Consider the following 20,144-nt stretch of genomic DNA (forward strand, 5'->3'; position numbering starts at 1 on the left):
GATGGGGGTTGGGTGGGGCAATGGGCAAGCTGGCATTTGTACACTGGGGTGCCAGTGCTGCTTCTCATGGTGCTTTTTGCCCTACTTGAATCAAGGATGGTTCTGGCTGGAGGGAATGAAGGAATGTGGGCCAGTGCAAAGGACATTCACTGAGCTGCCTGGAAGTTATCCAAAAATCCCCTGGCAATTCCTAGATTGGGCCATGTCACCCAAGCTGAGTGAGGTTGCCTGGATAGGGCAGTAGCTATCACTCTGGGTAGTCAGAGAATTTCTTAGCAGTGCCCAGGAGATGGGCCTCTTAAGGGTCATACCAGATGAAGCTGTGATAAATTAGAACCACAGTAAGCCAGTTGAAGGGTCCTTTAAAACATCCCAGTGACTCAGTTGTTAAAGTTTAATTGATGAGTTAACAGTTGATTTGCCATAGAACTAGGATACCTGAGATGGTGGCAGTGGTGAGAGTCTTGGAAGGCTTGGAACAGCAATTATGAGTCAAAATATAAAATATTTCAATATTTGAGAGCCAAGACTGTAATATATACTGGAATAAACTAGCTGAATGTCAGCTCTTCCAGGAACCTATCCCCGTGTTTACACATGCTTGTATCCTTCCTGACCTCACTTATCTCCCTAACCCACCTGTATGCTTTGGTAAGCCATGAATTTGTGCATGCCTGTTTTTTGTACACTCACTATAGTTGCTTGGACAATCCTCGTTTCATGATGAGTCCTATCTTTCCAGTTAAGCTGGAGCATTATTAGATAAAGCCAGAAAACTGGGATGAATGGCTTCTCTTTACCTTCATCATATTTCACCTCAGCTTACTGCACATTTCTCTTCAACCAGTGAAAAACAACTTTATACTGCTTCTCATATTACCCTATGGTTTGTCCCAAACATTTCACTTTCTTCTTTTAGCTTCCAATGCAGATGCATATTTAATCATAAAGCTAATGAAGTATGAGGTTTAGGTTCCCTAACTTCCATATAACACTTCCAATTGCTAGAAAGGGACATAGCAAAGTGTTTACATGTTATTTTTTTTAAATTTGAAAAAAAAGGATATTTTAAGCACAATCAGTTAAAATTGCTGTTCCTTCCCATTCTGACTTACTCTCCTTCACACTTTTCCTCTTTATGGATAGTGTTAGAATATTTGCAGGCAATTTTTTGGGGGGGGTAATGAAACTATTGAGTCTCCTTAAACCATTTATTCAGATATAATTCATTTACAGTAAAATGTACCCAATTTTAGTGTACACTTTGATGAGTTTTGAGAAATTTTTACACTGGTAACACAACACAATAGAGATATTAACATTTTCATTATGTCCCCGTATAAATGGAATCATACAGTAAATAATTTTTTATATCCAGTTCCTTTTGTTTAACTATGTTTTCACATGTAACAAAAGTTCAAAATTTTTTTTGGCTGGGTAGAATTTCATTGTATTTATATACCAAAACTGTTTATTTAATTATGTGTTGATGGATATTTCAGGGTTTTTTTTTGAGTCTTTTTTTTTATTATGGTGGAAAAACACATGAGATCTACCCTCTTGACAAATTTGTAGGTACACAGTACAGTATTGCTAACTATAAGCACTGTGGTATATGGCAGATATATAGAACTTTTTCATCTTGCATAACTGAAACTTTATATTCATTGAACAGCAACTCTCCATTTCCTCCTCCTCCAGGCCCCTGGCAAACACCATTCTACTCTCTGCCTCTATGGGTTTGACTACTTTAGATACCTCATATAAGAGAAAAATGCAGTATTTGTCTTTCTGTGACTTCCTTCATTTAGAATAATGTCCTCTAAATTCATCCATCTTTTCACATACTGCATGATTTCTTTCTTCTTCAAGACTGAATAATGCTACATTATATGTGTGTACATTTTCATTATACATTCATCTGTTGATGAATATTTAGGTTGCTTCCATATCTTGGCTATTTTGAGTAGTGCTGCAATAAAAAACGGTATGCAAATATCTCCTCAAGACCCTGCTTTCAATTTTTTTTGATATATATACCCAGAAGTGGGATCATATGGTAGTTTACAGTCATGCACCACATGATGACGTTTCAGTCAACAATGGACCATGTACTTGTGTATGACAGTGGTCAGAGCAATATGTTAAATCACACAGCCTAGGTGTGTAGCAGGCTATACCATCGAGGATTGTGTAAGTGCACTCTATGATGTTTGCACAATGACAAACTCACCTAAGGATGCATTTCTCAAAATGTATCCCTGCCAACATTTGTTATTTTTTGCTTTTTTTTTTTTTTTTAGGATAATAACAGTTGTGTGGTGATACCACATTACAGTTTTAATATGCATTTCCCTGATGATTAGTGATGTTGAGCACCTTTTCATGTACTTGTCAACCATTTGTATGTCTTCTTTTGGAAAGTCTATTCACGTCCTTTGCCATTATTTAATTGAGTAATTTGTTTTTGTTATTTTTTTGCTATTGAGTTGCAGGAATTCCTATATATTTTGGATGTTAATTCCTCATCAGATATGTGGATTGCAAATAGTTTTTATGTATTTTTTCCCATTCTGTAGGTTACCTTTTCTTTTCTCTTTTCTTTTTGACTGGTTGCAAATATGAAAGTAAAAATAAAAGATTAATTTGAAAGAAGTCATTCAAAAATCTCTGCAAGTTTTTTTTCAAGTGAAGCTTTGACACTAAAATTTAAATGCTAAGCAAATGCTATAGACCTGAAGTTGATCCTTTTGCTGTGCAGAAGCTTTTTAGTTTGATGTAATCCCACTTGTCAATTTTTGCTCTCTTAGCCTGTGCTTTTGGTGTCATATCCAAGAAATCATTGCTAAGACCAATGTCACAAAGGCTTTCACCTATATTTTATTCTAGGAGTTTCACAGTTTCAGGTTGTACATTTGCATCCCTAATCCATTTTGAGTTAATTTTTGTGTATGGTGTAAGATGAGTCCAATTTCATTCTTTTACGTGGATATCTGGTGTTCCCAACACAATTTGTTGAAGAGACTATCTTTTCTCTATTGCATATTCTTAGCACTCTTGTCAAAGATGGACTATACAGATAGGCTTACTTTTCTGGGCTCTCTGTTCTGCTCTATTGGTCTATATGTCTGTATTTATGCCAATACCCTATTGTTTTGATTACTATAGCTTTGTAATAAGTTTTAGAATCAGGAAGTGTGATGACTCTAGCTTTATTCTTCTCTCTCAAGATTGTCTTGGCTATTCAGGGTCCTTTGTGGTTCCATATGAATTTTAAGATTATTTTTTGCTATTTCTTTAAAAAGAGCTGTTGGGATTTTGATAGAGATTGCATGGAATCTGTAGGTCACTTTGAGTACTATGGACATTTAACAATATTAAGTCTTCAATTCATGACCATCTCTTTGGTTAAATTTATTCCTACGTATTGTATTTTTTGATGCTACTGCAAATGGAATCATTTTCTCAATTTCCTTTTGGATGTTTGTTAGTGTATAGAAAAGCAGATGATTCTTGCATGTTGATTTTGTATCCTGCAACTTAACTGAATTTGCTATTTTTAACAGTTTTTAAAAAATTTTTATTGAATCATAACAGATTATACATGTTTTTGGAGTTCAACATTGACATGTTGATCAAATCAATATTACTAGCATATGTATTGTTACAAATCATACTTATTCTTTATGCACCTTGTCGAATCTCTCCCCATCCCTCTCTCCCTCCCTCCTGCCCCCTCTAATTACCCTAGATTTCATCTCTCCTTCTGAAAGAGTAATGGTTACTCTGTTGATTTGTTGCCTAGATGATCTGTCCAATGCTGAGAGGTGTATTAAGTTCCCCCAATATTATTGTAGAGCAGATGCTTCTTCTGTCACTCTGGAATGGGCTTTGTGGAGAGAGACATCCTCTTCTTTTCTTTGGTCTCTGCTGGTGACTCTTTTTGTGTCAATGCACTCCAGTGGCCGGCAGACCATCTGAGTGGTGGTTGTGGCATCTAGCCACTTTCACGGCAGCTGTAGTTATTGTCATGGCTGTGGTGGGCTACCCACATGGAGGTGATGGTTTGGGCATGCTCCTTGGTGCTGGCAGTGTGCCTGGTTGTGGGAGGGGGGGTCTAGTCCCTGCTCCAAGCCTCATGTCTCAAGGTAGCCCTGAGGTGCTGGCAGTATCTATTTTTAACATTTTTTTTCTATAGTCTTTTGGGTTTTTTACACATATGATCATTTTGAGGTAGATGTCAGCAAAATGGTGGAGCAGGAGCTGCTGGCTTCACTCTCCCCCACAGAAAACCAATTAAGAACTATGCAGTAGCACTATTATCACCAGAATATCTCAGAACTCAAAACTGAGTCTGTGGCAATCCCTTGGTCTGCAGAGCAGACAAAAACTGAGAGCAGACCATAAGGGACATGGTTTTCTTTAGCCGTGATGTCCCTTCCCCGAGCAAGCAAGGTACCACACGCGGAAAGTCCTCTGGACTCATGGGTCCCTTCACGGGAAACTTGCTCCTGCCTTGACCCATAAGAAGCATCATGTGTGCCTATAGGGCTAAAACACTTGAGGCCAACTAGAGACAAAGAGTGGGGGTGGGGCGAGCAGTGGCCAGTGGGTGGATCTGGTGGCTACTCTATTCCAGCTCCAGAGACTGAATCAGAAAGTATGTTCAGCAGTGCCAAGCTGCAGGAAGCATGTTCCATGGGTCCTCTGGGCACAAGTCCTTAACTGGCATCCCCACACTGCCTGGGTACTCACTGTGGGTCTCCCCCAGACTAATGTGTAACACAAAAACAACTGAAGGTTTAAAACTAATGGGAAAAGTAAGTATGCAGACAAATTCAGAGTACTCTAATATTATGATCATAGCATGTAAACCACTTATATATACATACTATGAAGATTAAAATACAAAACTATTAAAAATAATAACTACCATTAAGAGAAAAGCAATAAAAAAGATGTAAATCGTGACATCAAAAATTCAAAATGTGTGTGTGTGGTGGAATGGAATGAAAATGTAGAGTGTTTTTTTTTTCTTTGTTCTGCAATCAAAGTTAGTTGTTATCAGTTAAAATGACCTGTTATAATTATAAGATCTTTGTGTGTGTGTAAGCTTCATGGTAACCACAAAACAAAAAACTGTAATAGATACACTAAAAATAAAAAGCAAGGAATTGAAGCATACTACTAAAGAAAACCATTTAACCACAAAGTAAGAAAGTAAGAGAGCAAGAAAGGACCTATATAAAACAACTAGCAAGCAAGTAATGAAATGGCAGTAGTCAGTTCTTATCTGTCAATAATTACCTTGCATGTAAGTGGACTAAATTCTCCAATTAAAAGACAGAGTTGCTGAATGGATTAAAAAAACAAGACCCCAGTGTGAATCTGGCCCTCACATCATGGGCACAATGCGTAACAATTAGCTTTGTATCTCATGAATATTCTTAATTAAGAAAACAAAAACAAAAACGCACACACACACACAAAAACCAAGACCCAACTATATGTAGCCTACAAGAGACTCACTGTAAGAACATGCATGAACTGAAAATGAAGGGATGGACAGATTCCAAGCCAATGGAAACCAAAGAGTTGTTCATAGTATTCCTTTATTATCTTTTTAACGTTTATAGGATCTGTAATAATGTCTTCTTTCTCATTCCTGTTTTTAGTGATTTGTTTCCTGTCTATTTTTGTCTTAGTTTGGCTAGAGGCTTATTGATTTTATTGATATTTTCAAAGAACCAGCTTATTGATTTTCTCTATTGATTTCCTGCTTTCAATTTCATTGATTTCTGCACTAATTTTTATTTTATCTTCTCTTCTGCTTACTTTGGATTTAATTTGCTCTTTTCCCGCTAGTTTCCTAAGGTGGAAACTTAGATGGTTGATTTTAGATAGTTGTGCTTTTCTAATATTTGCATTCAATGCTATAAATTTTCCGCTAAACATTGTTGCACTGCATCTGACAAATTTTGGTAAGTTGTGTGTTCATTTTTATTTAGTTCAAAATATTGTTTCTATCTCTTGAGATTTTTTTCCCTATTACTTTTGTGTTATTTAGAAGTGTGTTGTTTAAATCCACGTATTTGGGGATTTTCTAGCTGTCTTTCTGCTATTGACTTTTAATTTAATTTCATTGTGGCCTGAGAGCAGACACTGTATGATTTCTGCTCTTTTAAATGTGTTTAGGTGTGTTTTATGACCCAGAATATGATCTATCTTGGTAAAAGGACCATGTGAGCTTGAGAAGAATATGATTCTGCTGTTGTTGAATGAAATAGTCCATCATATCCAGTTGATTGATTGAAGCATTGTTGAATTCAACTATGTTCTCACTGATTTTCTGCTTGCTGGATCTTCCATTTCTGATAGAGTGATGTTAAAATCTCCATCTGTAATAGTAAACTATTCTGTTTCTCCTTGTAGTTCTATCAGTTTTTGCCTCACATATTTTGATGTGCTGCTGTTAGGCACATTCACATTAAGGACTGCTGTTTCTTCCTGGAGGATTGACCCCTTTATCATTATGTAATGCTCTTCTTTATCCATGATAACTTTCCTTGGTCTGAAATCTGCTCTGTCGGGAATTAATATAGCTGCTCCTCCTTTCTTTTGATTAATTTGATCATGGTTCATCTTTCTCCATCTACTTACTTTTAATCTACATGTGTCTTTATATTTAAAGTGGCTTTCTTGTGGTCATATAGTCTTTTCTCCTGATCCACTCTGATGATCTTCATCTTAATTGGAGCATTTACACCACTGACGTTCAAAGGGATTATTGATATAGTTGGATTAATATGTACCATATTTGCTGCCATTTTCTATTTGTTGCCCTTGTTATTTGTTCCTATTTTTGTCTTTCATTCTTTTTCTGCCTTTTGTGGTTTTAACTGACCATTTTATGATTCCATATTTCTCCTTTATTAGCATATTGGTTATGGTTTTTCCTAATCTTTTTTAATGGTTGCCCTAGAGTATGCAATATACATTTGCAATTACTCCACGTCCACTTTCAAATAACGTACATAATCAAATGCATTGTTACTATTATTATTTGGACAAACTGTTATCTGTTAGATCATTTAAGAATAAGAAAAATAAATGTTTTTATTTTACCTTCCCTTATTCCTTCTCTGATGCTCTTTCTTTAGGTAGATCCAAGTTTTTGACCTATATCATTTTTCTTCTCTCTAGAGGAGTGTTTTAGACATGTCTTACAATGCAGGTTCACTGGCAACAAATTACCTCAATATTTGTTTGCCTAATAAAGTCATCATTTCTTCATCACATGAAAGATAATTTCACAGGGTACTGAGTTCTGTCAGTGGTTTTTTCTGTCAGAGTGAATATTTCACTTCACTCTCTTCTTGCTTGCATAGTTTCTGGGGAGAATCTGGGTGTGAATCTTGTCTTTTGCTCTCTACAGGTAAGATGTTTTTCTTCTGGCTTCTTTCAAGATTTTTAAAAAATCTTTGATTTTCTGTAGTTTGAAAATGATTATGTCTAGGTGTAGTTATCCTGCCTGGAATTCTCTGTACTTTCTGAGTCTGTGGATTGATGTCTGACATTAACTTGGGGGAAATTCTCAGTCATTATTGTTTCAAGCATTTCTTCTCTCCCTTCCTTCCTTTCTTTTCCTTCTGGAATTTCCATGACATGGGTGATACATCTTTTATAGTTATCCCACAGTTCTCTGTTTTTTTTCCCTCCCTCTGGCTTTTCAGTTTTTTTTATTTCTATTGAGTTATCCCAAGTGCAGAAATTCTTTCCTCTCTTACAGTGTTTTTGATATCTAGAATTTCTTTTTCATTCCTTCACAGAATTTCCATCTCTTTGCTTACATTGCCCATCTGTTCTTGCATGCTGTCTACTTTATTCTGTTAAAAGAAAAACTTTAGACAAATTAAGTTTAATGGTTTAATTGATTTAAGAACAATTTGTGAATCAAGGGGCCCTCAGAACCAGAAAATGTTCAGAGAATGCCACTTTGCAACATGGGCAGGCAGAATTTATGGACATAAAATGAAAATAGCTAAACTGGATAGAGCACGACATTTGCCTTATTTGGACAAGGTCAGTTGCTGTGATTGGCTGAGACTCAGATATTTGTTACAAAAGTAGACTCCTAAGTTAGGATTCCAGTTTGTTTATGTACCAAGCTAGGTTGAAATTCATTACGTAGGAACTCAAGATACAGAGGCGACCTCAGGCCAAATTTAGTTTAACAATTCTCTCCTTTTGGCCAGCCTCTCAATTTTGAGAAATTGACCCAAACTTTGGGCATTGATGCCATGCTCTGTCATTACTGTAATAGACTTATTTGGTCTCAGTATGGAATTCACAAGTCACGATGTCAGGTCAGTTAAATAATTCTTTATGTTCTTGCTGGTCTAGTCAAAGTGAGACCATTCAATGTTTGATGGATGACCTCATACAAACATTTAGTACTTGAGAAGATATGGCATACCAGGGGGACTAGTGTGATGACTATCAGGATAATACCAGGAAACTGAAGTGTGCTCCTTAACAGCGGCCCCCACAAACAGAACCAATCAAAATAAAACAAGTCTAAGTCCAGGCAATACAGGCAGTTCATCAGTATTTGAGTCCACTTGGTCATAGTCTTTGTGGAGGCTGTGATGGTGATTAAGGATCAGAGTTTGCTGTAGAATGGTCTGATATAAAGAGGTATCCATTTTTGTCATTAGTCTGTTAAGACTAGTTGTAGTAACCTGGAGACCCACTATAAGAAACATAAAGAAGAAAATCTTGAAAAAGTTAATCTTGCCATCCACTACTTAGGATGCCAGAAACCAGTTGTTACCTGCTGCCATAAACACACCATGTGTTCCTTTCCCTTGAGGAATTTACTTAATGTACTTGCTGGTAGTGTCTAAAGAAACAACCACTTTTTAAATTAACCTTTCAGTAGGAACAAAATCAGGGGAAAGACAGGTAAAACAGTGTTTTGTTCAGCACCATGCACAAGTCCCCAGCATGAGTAAAAAGGAGATCTAAAGCTGCCTGATATTCCATTAAGTATTTTTGTTGCACACCTATGTGATCATCCACCTTTTGGAGAGTGGCTTTTAGCAGTCTGAAGCCCTGAGAGGTCTGGTTGGACACCATGGCCAAGATTTCCCCCAATATATGGATTAGTTTCCAAATTCCATATTACTGGTACCCCACGAATGTCAAGAGTGAATCCCAGGAAGCCCACTAGAATATTTTCTTAGTGGAAACTAGCTTATGTTTTTCTCTTTAAAGGTGGGTGCTAATTTTGGTTATGGAATTAAGGGAAGTATTGTGATTATGGGAGGTACTATGAAGACTTTCGGGGGAAACTGTTCAAAAGGCAGGAGTGAGCAAGGCCAAATAACAAGATGCAAACCAATGAGGAGGCAGAATAGGTAAGAAAATTCTCTGTATACCCATTATAGGCCCTCAGAAGTTGGAAAAGAGGGCCACCAAGTGGCATTTGAGCAGGGGTTGGTTAAATTTGTTTGCCTATAAGTCTGCATAGCTCCTGAACAAAGCTCAGTGGGAACCTTACTTTTTAATCGTCCATTTATAGTAGGCTGTAAGGGTATGCAACTACATTTAGTGAAAAAGAACCCAACTGGATTTAATTTGGTGACATTATACAAGCAATTACTTGTACTCACATAGTCCCCAGTTCTTGAGGGCTTGATTTCTGGAAGCACAATATAAGGTACTTCAAAAAGTTAATGGAAAGATTTGTATTTTCTTATCTCTTTTTTTTTTAAACAAATTTTATTTTATTTTATTTTTTTTTTGGTGGCTGGCTGGTACAGGGATCTGAACCCTTGACCTTGGTGTTATGACCCTGTGCTCTAACCAACTGAGCTAACTAGCCAGCTGTATTATCTTTTAATTCTATTTTTTCATGAACATTTTGAAGTACCTTTCTATATCTTTTGCAGACATCACTCAGATAGGCTTTCTATATTTGGTAGAAATTAGGTTAATAATTGGAAAGGTTGGGGTACTATTTCTTTTCTTTCCTTTTTTTTTTAAAGATGACTGGTAAGGGAATCTTAACCCTTGACTTTGTGTTGCCATCACCATGCTCTCCCAGGTGAGCTAACCGGCTGTTCCTTTATAGGGATCCGAACCTGTGGCCTTCGTGTTATCAGCACCACATTCTCCCAAGTGAGCCACGGCCCGGCCCTTGGGGTACTATTTCCAGTGAATGTAGGAAAGCAAGTAACAGTGATGACTAGAATATCAAGGATAGCTTTTCTGTCTTTTTTTGAAGTCTCAGGTGACTCTTATTGGAAACACAGAGAGGCACTGGCTTTAGTGGAACTGTTTCCCAATTTTATTACTTTTTTTGGTTACTGGATAGTACAGGGATTGAATCTTGGACCTTGGTGTTATCAGTACCACACTCTAACCAGTTGAGCTAACTGGCCAGGCTGTATTTCCTGATTTTTTGTCATTAGCCCACAAACCCAACAGTTGCTCTGGTTCTTTGCTAGAGCATAAACCTTAGCCAAACCATCCACTGATTACGGTCCCATGGATTTTCCTATTAGGAAAAGAAAAAGATTAGGGCAGCAGGAAATAACAAAGAAAGAAAAAGGATAAGACTTTCATGATGGCAGGTAAGTCTTGATTCACTATATTGGGAAAGCTGTCCATGTTTAGGATGCTGTACACTTCTGGGAAACCCTGGTTAGCTTTACCTTAAGGTCTTCAATAGGTGCACAGGTCCAAGAGTCTGGAGGGACTCTTTTGATTTGTGAGATGTGGGATCAAGGTTTGAGGCCCTGAAGTTTTACTGCAGTATGGGTGGTAAGAAGAACTTGGCATGATACCTTCCAACAGGGTTCAAGGGCAGTCTTCTTCTGATGTCATTTCTAGGAGACCCAATCTCCAGGTTCTGGATCATAAAGGTTTTGATAGTCTTCAATCAGTGGATCATGAAAAGCTTCCTTATCCTTGTGAAAATACACTTTGGCATAGTGCATTAAAGCCTTGCAGTGTTCAGTCATATCAGGTTTTAGGAGAGTGGGAGAGATATGAGGTTCTATCATTAGGAAAATAGGCCTTCCAGAGACTATTTTATAGGGGTCAAATTATGCTTTCCATTGAGAGTAGATTTGATTGCCATCAAGGTCAACGGCATTACCTTCGGCTAAGGCAATCCAATCAATTCGGTTAACTTTGCTAATTTCAGTTTTTGAAATGCCATTTGCTTTTTCAACCTTTCCAGAAGATTGAGGGTGATAGGGACAATGATAATGCCGTTGTGCCCATAACACATTATTTAACCACTTTATGTAAAATGGGTTCCTCTGTCACTGGAGATTTCTGCAGGGATGCCCCATAAAGGAAACACATTTTCTAATAGCGTCTAAGCTGCTGTCACAGCATTGGCTTTCCTACGTGGGGAAGCCTCTCCCTAACGAGAAAACACGCAAACTGTTACCAGAACGTACTGATATTCCACTGAAGGTCGAAATTGAAACCCATCTGTAAATGTTCAAATGGAAACACGTCATCTGAAGTTTTGATTGTCTTCCCACGGTTACGGATTTGACAAAACATCTTACCAATTTTAGAAGTCACCTCACCAATAATTTCTCAAAATTTGGATCATTTTGCCAGTTTCATGATGAGTTATGGAGTGCAGAGCTTTGAACAACAGAAGATTTAAACAGAGATTTAAGGACTCAGGAAGGACCAGGTAGCTGCCTGGACCCTTGGTGAGCACACACTTAAGACTGAGTTTACACCCCTTCAGATACCAATTTTGCTTTTTCAAATAAGGTGCATAGCACTGTTTATTAAATATGTCATCATAGGTGAATTGACTTGTATCAATATTATGAAGTTCACTCAAATTGCATATCCTAACAGTTTCAGCACTGGCTAATTTAGCATAAAAATCTACCAGAGCATTCCCTTGATATTCAGGTTCAGTTTTTTTTTTTTCGGGTTCAATTTTACAGATCTGAGTTTTGATCTTAATAGTGGCAACTTGTGATGGTAACAGGATAGAAGATAGGTGTTCATTTACTTGGGGTTTATTTATTTATTTATTTATTTATTTTTATTTTTTTAAATTTTATTTTGTCGATATACATTGTGGCTGATTATTGCTCCCCATCACCACAACCTCCCTCCCTTCTCCCTCCCCCCTCCCCCCCAACAATGTCCTTTCTGTTTGCTTGTCGTATCAATTTCAAATAATTGTGGTTGTTATATCTTCTTCCCCCCCCCGGTTTGTGTGTGTGTGTGTGTATGTGTGTGTGTGTATTTATATATTAATTTTTAGCTCCCACCAATAAGTGAGAACATGTGGTATTTCTCTTTCTGTGCCTGACTTGTTTCACTTAATATAATTCTCTCAAGGTCCATCCATGTTGTTGCAAATGGCAGTATTTCATTCGTTTTTATAGCTGAGTAGTATTCCATTGTGTAGATGTACCACATTTTCCGTATCCACTCATCCGATGATGGGCATTTGGGCTGGTTCCAACTCTTGGCTATTGTAAAGAGTGCTGCGATAAACATTGGGAAACAGGTATACCTTCGACTTGATGATTTCCATTCCTCTGGGTATATTCCCAACAGTGGGATAGCTGGGTCGTATGGTAGATCTATCTGCAATTGTTTGAGGAACCTCCATATACTTGGGGTTTATTTTTCATGAGGGGACCTGCTAGAGGTGAGAAACAATCTTTGTTTCCATGGCATGTTAAAAGCGTATCTACTATCTGTATAAATATTTACTGATTTATCGTTAGCTATATTACAAGCTTGAGTGAGAGCAAACAGCTCTGCAGGTTGAACAGAGTTAAGTTGGGGAAGAGTTCTCTTTTTTATTAACTCATCTTAGTTGTAACAGCATACTCTGCCTGATGTTTTCCTTCTGAATTTTTGGCATAGAACCCATCAACAAAAAGTATTAGCTCGGGATTATAAATCAACATAAGGGGCCACTATTTTCAATACTACACTTACACAATTGTGGTCTTCACCATTGTCAGGCAGGGGTAGTAGAGTAGCAGGGTTAAGTAGGTTGCAGCATTTTATATGGAGATTAGAATGAGACAGGAGAAGAATTTTATAAGATGTTAGTCCAGTTGCTGAAATTGTCAAATTTCTCTGGAAATTAATAGACTTTCCACAGCATGTGGAACTTGCAAACAAAATTTGTTTCCTAAAACCAGCTCAGATAAAACTTTTACCAACCTGTCTATAGCCGCTACTGCTTTTAAATGACTGGGGATACGCCTTAGTTACTGAGTCTAATTATAGGCTATAATACACTGTAGACCTGTTTTTACCCATGTTCTTGGGTAAGAACTCCTAATGCCTGATTATTACATTCATGAATAAACAAGGTAAAAGTTTTTTTTTTTTTTTTTTTTTTAACAAGGTAAAAGTTTTAGTGTAATTTGGAAATCCTAAAGCTGGGGGCTGTTCTAAGCCAATTTCATTTGGTTAAAAGTCTGCTCATGACTGTCTTCCCAAGGTAGAAGCTCTGGTACTGCGTTCTTAGTGAGCTCATACAATGGTGAGGCCATTAAGGAAAAATTTGGGATCTAGGATCTGCAGAGTCCTGCAAGTCCAAGAAAAGCTCTTTTGGTTGCAGGCCAGGGAAAATTCTGAATAGTTTTGATTCTCTCAGATGGGAGGGAAATACTACCTTCAACAATTAGATCATGTCCTAAATAGTGGAGTTTTTCTCTTGAAAAATGAAGTTTTCCCATCAAAGGCTTGTGACCTTTATGTGTGAGTTACTGTAAAAGGTAAATTGAGTCAATTTCAGAGCACTCTTTAGTGTGGGAGCCTAGCAGCAGATCATGCACAGGCTGAATAAGAGTAGAGCTTTGAGGAAACTATGGAGTTGTTAAAGTCCTGATGCAGCACGTGGGAAGAACACAAAGAAGCTTCAGTAAACCCTTGTGGCATTACAGTTCTGGTGAACTGCTGATTTTTTCAAGTAAAAGCAAACAAATACTGACTCTCATTTTCAACTGGAATGCTAAAGAAGGCTGAGCAAAGCTCTATAGCTGTGAACCATTTTGAATCAGTGGGTACTTTAGATAATAAGGTATTAGAATTTGGGACCACAAAAAACCTTGGTATACGGTTCTATTAATTGCCCATAAATCTTGAATAAATCTTCAGCCTCGTAACACCAAAGTCAAGGGTTTGGATTCCCATACTGGCCAACTGAAAATAAAATAAAATAATCTAAATCTTCAACCTGATCCATTTGGTTTTTTAACTGGTAGGATTGGAGTGTTACAAGACTGGTACATGGAATTATAAGTTCTTGTTTAATTAAATCTCCTACAGTTGGAGAGAGCCCTTGAATTGCTTTGGCTTTAGTGGGTATAGGGAGTAATTTAGGTGAAGATTTGGAATAATCTATTTGGACCTTTACAGTTTCCACACTTTTAACCCTTCTTATATCAGTTGAGGAAGGGGCCTGTAAACATTCATGTACTTTAGAAAGGTTGGGGTTATTACAGGCGTAGGTTTTGATCTTATCAATTATTGCCTGTAGAGGGCATAACAGTTCTGGTTCAGGTTAGTCAGAAGACGTTAGTATTATTTCTCCCTCTGGAGAGAATTGTATATGCCCTATTAGCTCGGAAAATAAGTCTCATCATAGCAAATTTACTGGAGCAGTGTCAGATAGAGAAAAGGTACGTTTTTCTGAAAATTGCCCTAACGCCAAGCGAATGGGTTCAGATATGGGAATCTTTTGAACTTAATTTTAAATCCCCACCACAGAAATTACTTTTTTTACTCTGAGGAATCTTTTGCCTATTGAACTAGGGTTTATGGAAATAAGGTGGCTCCAACATCCACCAGAATTGTACAAGATTCCCCATTTATTTTAACTTTTGTTTCTTTATGTTTACTTAAAGGTATTATGGGGAGTAATTAATCAAAAAATCCCTCAGTGCCTCGACAATGTTGATTATTTTCATGAGAGTTAGAATCTGGTGGGCTCCCTCTAGTGGGGAAACAGTCCAGTCTGAAAGGAGGAGGCTTACTGGTGGACTGATGTTAAGAGTGAGTAATTACTTTTCCCGTGTCCTGGTTTTTGCAATAAAGGCACACACCTTGGGGTAAGGAATTTCACTATAGGACCTCTTGGTCATGGTTTAAAATAAAGCCCTTTGGTCTGGGCCCCTGTAATCATTGTAATTGGAGAGACACAAGCTTGTTAGCTTTTAGGGTTTTTCTTGCTCTAGAGTCCTCTCAAAATGTTTGGCTAGGGCCACCAGTTCAATCATATCTGTAACTTCCCATCCCTGTTTATGTTTTTTAATTAGGCTACTAAGTTTGGGATCAAGTCCATTTATAAATAGAGCAGTTAATGCCATTTCAGTCCCTGCAGGAAATATTCTTTGTTGTCTTTCGAGTTCAGAATGTTTCACAAATAGTATTTCTAAACAGGTTCTGTAGTCTGAAACTGGATTATCTTTTTTTGTCTAGAAGATTGTATGATGACTAATTAATTTTGGGAGGGAAAATCTTAGGAATTAAATTTAAAGGGTTTTCAGCAATTCTTCTAGCTTTCTTTGACCTGCTCTTGAGGAGGTTATGGAAGAGTCTTTAATATTATCATGAGTTTGTTTGTTTTTTTAATTCTGCTGCTGCCATCCATCTTTGAGCTTCACCAGGTCCAAATATTATATGAACAAATTGGAAAGGTCAAGGAATCCTGGATCATAAGCTCCTATTAGAGTTCTAAATTCCTCAGTAAACTTTTGAGGATTTTTTCCTTACATTAGGGAAGTCTTTTATGATGGCTCTGAGCTCAGTTTTAGACCATAGGTGGTTACAGCAGGCAGGCCTGGCTTATCAGAGTATCTCACTTTGTAAGACATTTGTCTAACTTCCCTGTTTTTCATTATCTTTTTTTATTATAAAGGGTAATTGAACAAAATGTTAGTGGACTCAGAGTATTTAGGTAAAGACAGAGAGAACAAACAGTTGGGGTTAATTCAGTCAAGGTAAAGTTCTTTTGAGTAACAGCCTCAGTTTGTTGCTTAAGTCTTTTATTTGCCTTTTGTAAGAAATCTTTTAGAAGGCAATTTTTGATTTATTCAATCTTTTAGATTCCTCTGCATACTGATTAGGAAAACACATCCCATTGCTTTTGTGGCATTTTGGATCCTTTCTTTTCTCATGCTCCTCACAAGTGAACAATTTTTATCTAAGTTAAAACTTCCCCATTGTGGCCATTTTAATTGAGTTATCTTTAGTAGGGTTAATCCATTTTTCTAAAAGTGCACAAGTTCTGTGTCCATAGTTCTTATACATAAAATTACCTGGAGTCCCAGTGGTGAAGCCCAATACACTTTGGATTCAGACAAGCCCATTATCAAAAGGTACCTACCTGTGGCCTCTAACTGAATCCAATCCAGCTAATTATCAAATCCAATCTGATTCTGGATACAGTCCAGCCTAAGAATTGCTCAAATAAATTCAAAGAGTTAAAGCACAAGTTTGTGGATCTTGAATTTGAGAGAGAACTCACTCACAACCCCAGTTGCTGTGAGAGATCAATGGGCACCATGGGCTCTGGCAGTTACCTTCACTTGGTCAGTTGGTACTCCTGGAGTTGATGAAGGTCTTCCTCAGATCCCACTTCTGACACCAAACTGTGAAAAACAAAACAGAGCAAAACAACTTCAGACAAATTAAATCTTACAGAGTTTAATTGAGCAAAGAATAATTTGTGAATCAGGCAGACTTTAGAACCAGAAAAGGTTCAGAGAACTCTGCTTTGCAATATGGGTGGGCAGTATGTATGGATATAAAATGAAAGTGAGGTACTGAAACAACTTGATTGGTTATAGCTCTGCATTTGCCTTACTTGGACATTGTTTGATCAGTTGGCAGCCTGTGATTGGATGAAGCTTAGCTGCTGTGATTGGCTGAGACTCAGATATTTGTTACAAAAGTATACTCCTAAGTTACACTTTCATTGTATTTTTGTACCAACATAGGTTGCAGTTCATTACACAGGGAGTAAAGATACAGAGGCAGCCTCAAGCCAAATTTAGTTCAATTAAACCATTTATTAGAGCCCTTACTATCTTAATTATAATTGTTTTAAATTCCTGGTCTGATAATTCCAACATCTCTACCACATCCGAATCTAATTCTGATGCTTGCTTGGTCTCTTCAGACTTTTTGTCTCTTAATATGTCTTGCAATTTTTTCTTGATAACTGAACATCATGTACTGGGTAAAAGGAACTGCTGTAAATAGGTCTTTGGTAATGCGGTGGTAAGGCATAGGGGGAGGTGAAGCACTCTATAGTCCTATGATTAAGTCTCAGTCTATTCATGAACCTGCACCTCTGGACTGTGAACTTCGTGTGTGCTTTCCAGTGCCTCCTCCCCTCTATTGGAACAGGATGGATAGAGTGGCTGGAGTTGGGTATTTTTCTTTCCCAAGGTCAGTTAGGGTCTGAAGAAACCCCACCAGGTTAAGCTCTGGTTGGTTTCTCCTGAGGGCAGACCTTGTTAAGAAAAACAGAATGATCTGATGTATTTCAAAATGATTCCTATTCCCCTTGTAAGGGGATTTTTCTTCAGTATTCACTGTGAGAACCAGGTCAAGCTCTTGGAGGTAATATTCATAAAAGTGTGCGGGCCCTTGATGACTGAGTCCCCCTGGAGTTTTTATCTCTCAGTCTTATCCACATTGAGCCTCCAGCTCAATGTTAATTACATGTCAGGTTTTCCTGCTCTAACACTGGTTCCCATGGAGGTTTGTGTTGATAAGTTTCTGTTCTGGTAAGGTGTGTTTCTCTGTATTTGCCTGAGTCTCTCCAGTTTTGTGGGCAGCAGTTTGTGCCATGACCTCACTTCTCTGATGGATCTAAGAATTGATTTTTCAGTTGGTTCAACTTCTTACTTGTTAGAATGGAGTGACAACTTCCATTTTATTAAATGCTGGACCTGGAACTTGAAATGTCTCCTATATTTTCTTTGAACTTTTTATAATTTTAGCTTTAATATTAATGTCTAGAACCATTTCAAGATAACTTCTGTGTATGAATATCCAATTTTTCTAACTCCACTTGTTGAAAATACAATTTTTTCTCAATATCTTAGTACCTTTGTTGAAAATGACTTGATCTTATGTGTGGGTATGCTTCTGGATTCTCTATTCTATCCCGTTGATAAATATGTATATCTCCTTGTTGGAATATATATTCTTATTGGAATATATATATATATATATATCTCCTTATTCCAATACCACACTGTCTTGGTTATCATTTATTTATAGTAAATAATAATATCGATTCTTTTAATATATGAACATGATGTATCTCTCCATTTATTTGCATCTTTTACTTCTTTTAGTAATTAACATTTTGTAATTTCTATTATATAGGTATTGTACACCTTTCATCAGTTCTATACCAAAGTATTTCATGTTTTTCATATTCTTATTTGTTTATACATTTTCTACTTCATTAATGTTATACTTTTTTTTCTTACTGAGTCAGTAAATCTAGCATTTAGTAGAAGCAGTGATATAAGCATCATTACCTTGTTTCTGATTTTAAATGAATTTTTGTAATATTTTACCATTAAGCATGATGTTTGATGTAGTTTTTTGTAACTGCACTTTATCATGCTTAGGAAGACCTTTTTATTGCTATTTTGATAAAAAGTTTTTCAAAATCATGAATGGCTGTCTAGTATTATGAAACTCTTTCTGCATCAGTTAAGATGATCATTTGATTTTTCTTTTTAATATGTTAATGCAGTGAATTGTAGATTTTTGTAATGCTAAGCCATGCTGTGTTCTTGGAATAAAATACAAAATATATTTTTGGAAAAAAAATATTTTTATACACTGTTGTATTAGGCTTGCTAATGATTTTTTTTAAAAAAATAGTCTGCTTAATACTAAGTTATTCCTAAATATTTGAAGAGAAAGTAAAAACTGTTCTTCCTATGGTTAAAAATATAGAGTAATCTGTTGATCTGTTTTTTCTTTCTAGAGACATAGCTCCTGGAGTCTCCCATCATGCTCCCAAATGGACTGATGGCTCTCTAAAGCCAATGCAGTAGTTTCCCTGGGATTTTCCTTCACTGTCATCTTGGAAATTTGGGTGTCTTTCTCTTTCTTGATCTATCTATTGTTTTGGTGAAGCACATCTTGTAGTTTCCTGAGAAAGGGTGCAAGGAAGGTAATTTTTTTGGAATATTACATAGTTGAATTGATAATTTGTTAGGGATGGAATTCTAAGTTGGAAATAATTTTCCTTCAACATTTTGAAGGTATGAGTCTACTGTGTTCTGGCTTACAGTGGTGTCATTTCAATAACTGATCTTTTGAATGTGAGAAATTTGAACCCATGAAGTGTGCTCCAGGGCCCCTGCCCTTAGCAACCATGCTGTTTTTCCAGCTTCCTTCTTCAATGGTGAATGCCTCGGTGCAGGTATTCTGTGCACTTCTGGGGAAGTGAGGTTAGAGATTTCAATGGTTCCACATGAAAGTTTCCTTTTAACTGCCTCTTTTGGGATCTGCAGCTTTACTCTTGCCCACTCCACTACCTAGTGCCTCTGAAGCCTGAAACGCTTAGGGGCTATCTAGGGAAAATTGGCTCTCCTACTTACTACATGTGGCTCTCTCTGCCTGGAGTCATCACAGGTTTCTCTACTTTCTATTCTCCAGAAATGTGTTGTATTCAATCAGCTGGTGATGCTCCCTATCTTATTCTCTTTGTTCTTGTGGGGTTATACCTTTTACTTCCTTTATTGTCTTTTTTTGAGGGACTTTGAGAAGGAAAGGGGAAACAAATTTATTTTTTGCATTTTTTCCCACTTTAAAACATTCACTTAGTTTAGAGGTGGAACATTGGTACACCTGTATGCATACTGTAACCATTGTGCAAAGTCTCCCTGGACTTGGATGACCAGCCTACAGCCTGCCTTGCCTTATTCCTCCTGGCCTCTTCACTGGGTCTTTGATTTGGGGCTTCCCCAGAAGTCTTGGGCCTTGCTCTGTGTTCTCCCTGGGCAACCAGACCAAAATGGTTTAGATATCTCCCTGACTTATCGAATGATTCCTCCTACACCTCTTTTGAAAGAACATAGAATGGACTC

General features: G+C 37.2%; 1 protein-coding gene across 2 annotated transcripts in view; it reads left to right on the forward strand.

Moving 5' to 3' along the window:
• Positions 1-20,144, forward strand: part of WTIP (WT1 interacting protein) — a 103,751-nt gene that overhangs the window by 81,340 nt on the left and 2,267 nt on the right. The window contains exon 9 of one of the 2 annotated variants that reach the window (XM_063111751.1): positions 19,037-19,123. The exons of the other annotated variant lie outside the window; for it this stretch is intronic. The gene's annotated coding sequence lies outside the window, so the exon portion shown is untranslated. Of the gene's footprint in view, positions 1-19,036; positions 19,124-20,144 lie in introns of those variants that run through there. 2 annotated transcript variants of the gene reach the window in all.

Source organism: Cynocephalus volans, chromosome 10 (genome assembly GCF_027409185.1).
Source record: "Cynocephalus volans isolate mCynVol1 chromosome 10, mCynVol1.pri, whole genome shotgun sequence".
Lineage (NCBI taxonomy): Eukaryota > Metazoa > Chordata > Mammalia > Dermoptera > Cynocephalidae > Cynocephalus > Cynocephalus volans.